Consider the following 5,484-nt stretch of genomic DNA (forward strand, 5'->3'; position numbering starts at 1 on the left):
ACTAGCAGCAAACTTGGTATTGTTGCATTTACGACAGAGACAAAACATTTTACCCGTTTCTAGTGTGAGAGACGACTGTCCGGCGTGGTACATGAACAACTCTGCTCCGTTGAGAAATTCTTCTGTTACTCTTCCGCTTGAATCTTTATGCGCATACATCCAACTCCAAAGCTCATAGATATTTCTAGACATTTTTTTTCTTACTCTTTCCCGTTTTTTTTTGTCTATTTTAAGAATGAGGGAGAAGATCATATTTATAGGGAAATTTTGATGTTGGGTTTACAACGAATTTACGTTTGATAATAACGTAACCACCAATGTGCAACTGCATTCCTCGTAAATTGGTCGTTAATCAGATGGTACAGCGTCGATGTTTCTTAGTCATACATTTACGACTACTTTACGACTACATGAAAGTGTAGTCGTAAATGAGAAGTTAATTTACGACCAATTTGCGACGAAAACTACTAGTAGCAAAATTACGTCTAAGTTACGACGAACATTCAGGTAGTCGTAACTTAGTCGTAAAGTCGAAGGTAATGTACGACTACACATTTGTAGTCGTAAATCATAGTCGTTACTCCCACGTTTTCTTGTAGTGGGACATCTTCATCGTCCATCTTAAGACGGAACGGATCAGTGTCCAGGCCGAGAGACCTCACGACCATGGGGCTCGACAATGGGTGAGACTCAGTCATATTAAATCTCTTGAGTACTTTTTCTGTATATGCCATTTGATGCACAAGGATTCCATCTCTTATGTACTCAAGCCGTAATCCCAAACAGAACTTTGTTTGTCCAAGATCTTTCATCTTGAATTCTTTCTTAAGATATTCAACTGTTTGGGAGATCTCTCCAGAGGTTCATAGGATATTCAAATCATCAACATACACTGCTATAATCACAAAGCTCTGGCCGAATTTCTTTATGAATATGCAAGGGCTGATCGGATCATTCTTATATCCTTCTTTCACTAGGTACTCACTTAGTCTATTGTACCACATTCGACCTGATTGTTTCAGTCCAAAAAGTGACTTATTCAACTTTATACAATGTTGTTCTCGAGAACTCGATTTGTTTTTCAACTCTATTCCCTATGGTACTTTCATATAAATCTCATTATCCAGTGGCCCATATAAGTATGCAGTTACAACATCCATTAACCGCAAGTCTGATTTCTCTCTTATGGCCAGACTTATCAGGAAACTAAAAATAGTAGCATCCACCACAGGATATTATGTCTCCTCATAATCTATTCCTGGTCTCTGTGAGAATCCTTGTGCAACAAGCTGTGCTTTATATCTAACGACTTCTCCATGTTCGTTTCTCTTTCCTCACAAAGACCCACTTATAGCCGACTGGTTTAACATCATATGGTGTCCGGACTATTGGTCCAAAGACATCTCTCTTCTTTAAAGAGTTTAACTCCACGTTTATAACTTCTTTCCATTTGATCCAATCTGATCGTTGAGTGCACTCATAAATGGACGTGGGTTCTTGATCCTCGTTTAGATCCATAAGTTCAAGTGCTACCTTGTATGCAAATATATCATCAATGTCGACATTCTTTCTGTTTCATTGTATCCCAGACAAGACATAATTTATTGAGATCTCATTATTATCAGGACTTTCAGTACCTTGAATCTTGGCGTCCCAAGAATCAGTATTAGGCACATCAGGTTTAACGGCCATGTCTACGGCCTTAGGTTCGGCCACAGCCATCTCTCGGGTTTCAGGATCGGCCGCGGCTGTGTCTAGGGTTTCGGCCTCGGATGCACCTTTCTTTGTTTTCCGAGGGTTCTTATCTTTGGAACCTATTGGTCTACCACATTTCAGATGTGTTCTAGACTCTGTAGCAATTTGATTGTGTCCCTCTTAAACATCAATACTAATTGGTGCATTAGTAGCTGGTATATATGACTTAGTCACTCTTTTCGGGTCAGCAAAGGAATCTGACAATTGATTAGTTAGCTTTTGTAAATGTATAATCTTTTTGACTTCTAAATCACATTCCTGAGTCCGAGGATCTTGCCAAGATAAGGATGTTTGATTCCATGTAATTTCTTTTACCAGCTTACTATTCTCTCCCCCTGATGTTGGATGTTCGGATTCATCAAAGTGACAATCCGCATACCTGGCCTTAAACAAATCGCCCGTAGTTGGCTCAAGATATTTTATAATCGTGGGAGAATCATATCCAACATATATCCCCATCCTCCTTTGAGGTCTCATCTTTGTTCTCTGTGGTGGTGCAATTGGCACATAGACGGCACAACCAAATGTCTTAAGATGAGATATGTCTGGCTCATGACCCGTAAGCAATTGTAATGGGGAATATCTGTGTTCACTAGACGGTCTTATACGAATCAGTTCGGCCGCGTGCAAGACCGCGTGTCCCCAAGCTGAGATCGGAAGTCTCGACCTCATAAGCAATGGTCGAGCTATTAGCTGAATTTGTTTTATGATTGATTCGGCAAGGCCGTTCTGTGTATGTAAATGTGCCACAGGGTGTTCCACACTTACCCCCATGGACATATAGTAATCATTAAACGTTTGGGACGTGAACTCACCAGCATTATCAAGACGTATAGTCTTTAAAGGAAAGTATGGAAAGTGTGCTCTCAACCGAATGATCTGAGCCAACAATCTCGCAAATGCCAAGTTACGAGTTGACAGGAGACAGACGTGCGACCATCTCGTGGATGCATCAATCAAGACCATGTAATACCTAAACGTCCCACAAGGTGGGTGTATTGGTCCACAGATGTCTCCTTGTATTCTTTCCAGAAAGTTTATTGTTTCCTTAGTCACTTTGCCTAGTGATGGCCTAACAATGAGTTTCCTTTGTGAACATGCCACACATGTTAGATTCTTAGGGACAACTCGTTTTTCTTTCAAAGGATGGTCGTTTGTATTCAAAATCAACTTTCGCATCATGGTCGAACCGGGATGACCAAACCGGTCGTGCCAGAGAGTAAAATTCTCGGTGGCCACACGGTTTATATGGCATTGGCCTCAATCATTCTGACCTTAGCATAGTAAAGTCCAGTAGAGAGCGCATGTATAGTTTCTAGGACTTTGTTATGGCCTTGGCCGATCTCAATGATCTGAATGAACTCTTTGTTTCCTTTGCCCTTAGTCTCAATATGAAAACCATTCATTAGAATGTCTTTAAAGCTCTATAGGCTTCTCTTAGAGCTGGGTGAATACAATGCATCAGATATCTCTAGATGCGTACCCTTGGGCAACAGGATGTTAGCCTGGCCGTAGCCCTCTATGAGACTGGCTATACCCGTAATAGTATTGATATTGGCGTTTTTTATTGTTAGGTTTAGGAAATATCTTTTGTCTCTTAAGATTGTGTGGCTTGACCCACTGTCCACAACGAGTACATCCATATCATCTTTCATTCTTCAAGAACAAGATAGAATGATACTTTAGAGACTTTTAAATCAAAAACTTTCATTCATTAAGTTATAAAATAAGTTCAAAGAAATCAAAACATAGAAAACACAAAGCAAAAAACAAAAAAACATAGATGGCCGAAATCAACGTTGATCTTTTAAGCAATCAGACGTTTCATACTCCATGAGATTGTCTTGTTCATGATTGAAATCATCTTCACCATCTTGATAAGTCATATGAGCTTCAGGATTCTTCCCTTTCAAACCCTCTTGGTAGAGGTCAACGAGATGTTTGGGAGTCCTACATGTCTTAGCCCAATGATTACCCATACCACATCTATGGCACACAGATTTGGTCGAGTTTTGTGGCTTGAAAGATGTACCACGGCCTCGGCCATGACCACGGCCTCCATAAGAGTGAGCCACGGCCATATGAGTTGCCTTGGCCTCGACCAAACGAGTTTCGGCCTCGACCACCACGTCCATGCCATTTTCCACGACCACGGCCGTGTTGACTATCACTCTGGACATGGTTCGACTCTTTCTTATCCTCTACGGTCGCTTGTGCCTCAGGTAATGGGGTTGCTCCAGGAGGTCTCAATTCACTGTTCCTCATCAACAGCTCATTGTTTTGCTCACCTAGCAATAAACAAGAGATCAGATTTTCATAAGTCTCGAAGCCCTTCTCACGGTACTGTTGTTGTAACAACACATTGCTTGTGTGGAAGGTGGACAAGGTTTTCTCAAGCATATCCTTATCCGTTATATCCTCACCATACAGTTTCAACTTTGAAACTATCTTAAACAGGGCCGAGTTATACTCGTCCACGGACTTGAAGTCATAGATTCTGAGATTTCTCCAATCATATATATCCTTTGGTAATAACACCGTTCTCTGGTGATCATATCTCGTTTTCAACTCTATCCAAAGGTCTAGAAGATTCTCAATAGTCAAGTACTGATCTTTGAGACTCTCAATAAGATGATGACGTATAATTAATATCGCTCAGTTTGTAGTTTTTAAGGTAAATTTTGGTTTTTGATTTTCCACAATCTATTTTTTAACCAATTATGATTTTGGCAAAGTAACTTTCCTATTTTTTAGAGAAACTAGTTTTGATTCATTTTACCCTTTTCTACTTGGAAACAAAAAAATCTCTTTATTTTTTGTTTCTCACGAGCAAAAACCAAAAAAATATTTTTTTTTTATTTTTTAAAAATATTATTAATTTTAGATAAATAATGTAGTATATAAGACATACACTTATCATTCTACAAAGCCAACAAAACAAACGTAACACAACGGGGCTGTTTGTTTCACCATTTGCCATCTCCATCCAAATGATTCATTTGTATGATCTATTCAAATGATCCATTCAGATTTTTGTGATTGTTTGTTTATCCATCCACATAGCTCATCTAGATGAATCATCTAAATGGATTTTATGTTTGTTTCATTATTTTCATTTCCATTCAAATGAGTTTAGTAAAGAAATTACCAAAATATCATTGTGTTGATTTAATCATATGTTTAATATTAATTTTAACTATATTAAATTTAATTATTTAGCTTAATATATTTACATTAGAATTATTTCAAAATTAACGAGTTTTCTTTTTGCGGTTTGGGCGGGAAAACAAGTTTTTTCGGTTTTAGCGAGAACACATTTTTTATGTTTGGTGGAAAACAAGATTTTTCGGTTCTGGCGGGAAAACAATATTTTTCGATTTTGGCGGGAAAATACAAATTTTTGGTTTTGCCGAGAAAACAAGTTTTTGCGGTTTTTGCGGTTTTAGCTGGAAAACACGTTTTTGGCGAGAAAACAAGTTTTTGCAGTTATGGAGGGAACCACGTTTTTGCGATTTTAGCGGGAAAACACATTTTTGCGATTTTGGCGAGAAAAGAAGTTTTTGCGGTTTTGGCGGGAAAACACGTTTTTGCGGTTTTGTCGGGAAAACACGCTTTTGGCGGGAAAACACGTTTTTGGCGGGAAAACACATTTTTTGCGTTTTTAGAGGAAAACACATTTTTGCGATTTTGGCGGGAAAACACGCTTTTGCGGTTTTGGCGGGAAACCGC

This window comes from Brassica oleracea, chromosome C7 (assembly GCF_000695525.1).
Source record: "Brassica oleracea var. oleracea cultivar TO1000 chromosome C7, BOL, whole genome shotgun sequence".
Taxonomy (NCBI): domain Eukaryota; kingdom Viridiplantae; phylum Streptophyta; class Magnoliopsida; order Brassicales; family Brassicaceae; genus Brassica; species Brassica oleracea.